This window comes from Solanum tuberosum, unplaced genomic scaffold, assembly GCF_000226075.1.
Source record: "Solanum tuberosum cultivar DM 1-3 516 R44 unplaced genomic scaffold, SolTub_3.0 scf00130, whole genome shotgun sequence".
NCBI lineage: Eukaryota > Viridiplantae > Streptophyta > Magnoliopsida > Solanales > Solanaceae > Solanum > Solanum tuberosum.
This window is the reverse complement of record NW_006239060.1, coordinates 609,038-611,221: the sequence shown is the minus strand read 5'-3', so window position 1 is coordinate 611,221 and position 2,184 is coordinate 609,038.

The window sequence follows — 2,184 nt, the reverse complement described above, 5'->3', positions numbered from 1 at the left end:
ATATATATATATATATATATATATATATATTATTTTCTCTTTTAAATCTATATTATGGACTTACCAATAGAACAAATAAATATTGTTTTATTATTACATAGTATATATGTTGAAAACTATTTACACTTAAGTGACTTTATAAATAAGATTTTCTATAGTTAAATAAATTCACAACATAGATTAAAAAGAGAAAGAAGATATATATATATAATATTAAAAAGGTAAAAAATAACAAAGGATGAAATAAATGTTTTGATAAATAATTTATGATACTTAGGTTTAAAAAAATTGCACAGCTAATAATTTAAATATAAAATTCAAAAGACTAAAATACTTTAAATGTATTTTTAATTGTTCACTCTTTTTTAATTATACAGAGCTGCGGAAAGACAAAGGATGCCTCCCCCATGACCATGATAACGATAGGATGTAAAAATTAAAAATGATCCATCAACATTACAGTTTTTGTTGTTTCTTTTTGTCTGTTCAAAAAACAATATTGAGTCGATTTTTTTTCTTTAATTATAGTTATTAGGGATTTAATTAAATTCACACGTTCACTATCTCTGTGTCATCACAGTCTCCATCACCATGCAATTATATCACCCAATTTAATTAATTATTCTAAAAAATCTTTAATGAAAATTACTTCTTGTTTAACTATGTATATACTGGCTGCTTCTTAGAAACAAAAATAAAATGCCAAAGGTTTTGGTAATGATGATTCAAGCTATGATCTCAGATGCATCAAAATCAAGTCTGATTCCAATTAATATGCAACTATATATATAGTAATTTAATTAAATCTATATGGGTATGTGTTGTTGGAAAAATATAAAAGAAAATATATAGTAGACACTCGTGTATGTGAATTAACTATTTATACTAATTTATGAAATATGCAAATCTATCATATTTGACGTGCTTGAGTTTGGTACGAAGGAAAATATTTTCTAGAAAAATTAGTGAATTTTTTTTATTTTATTATTATTATTATTTGTGTTTGATACGTAAGTAAGAAAATTATCTTTAAAATATTTGTATATAATTTAGGAAAATATTATAAGAGGTGGGGTGGAGCAGGAATGTCAGGTAGCAGGGATAGGGACTACAAGAATGGGGTGAAGATGAAGTATGTTGGAGTGTGACGAAGATACAATCAATGTGAAATGTCGATACTTATGTAACTTGTTTTCCCTATTCTTATTAAAATAGTCATTTCCTCATTTTTAAGAAACTTAATTTCCTAAAAGAATATTTTCCAAAAAAGAATTGTTCAATCAAACATAAAATATATATATTTTTAAAAAAACATAAAATATTTTCCTTCCTACCAAACCCACAAGAAGACTTAGTAGTCTTGGCTGGGTACACAATATTTCTCCATTTTCTATATTTCTACTTCTCCTTTTCCATAGACTTGGTTGCATGTATATGACATTTATTTATTATCTTAATCAAAAATAAATAAAAGCTTGTTATACAAAGACTATTTCATGGTCTTAATTAACCAAGTAATCATTTGAATATATGCTCCTATCTCAGACTCACTTGCAGGCCAGCTGATTTATTATATAAAGACACTTTTGTGTATATATTAGTATTAAATACTAAGCAAGTGCCCTTAGATTATTCTATAATTCATGACATTCTTTTTGGGTAATTGTATAAGCTATAAAGTTTTGTTAGAAAATCTGTTAATAGGACTCATTATCACAATTTCTACTTTAATTTGACCGAGTAATTCTTATCAGGGCTTCTCATTTTAATTGTAATCGAGCTCACTATATGCACATTGTAGTAGGATGAAACAGTAAGGAAAAATAATCGAGCCCGCTATATGCACACAATAGAAAGAATAGATCTTCCCAAGATAGAACGATTCTAAAAGCCCAAGAGATAGCAAGAGGGAACCCTTTTCTCAACACTTTTGACAACTACTAGAAGTGTTTCCTTATTTAAACATTTGAACTTTTCTTTCCACCACCAATGAGGAAGAATTGTTTTTTACTAAAGCATAAGAGAACACTTTATATTCCCTCATTTTATCTTAATTCTTACTATATACCCAACACTTTTAATTACTTGGTGTTGCTTTAGCACGTATGTTTTCCATGGCCAAATATATAGGAAAATCTTTTTGATAATAAATGACAATGAAACTTGAATTCAGGACCTCTGCTA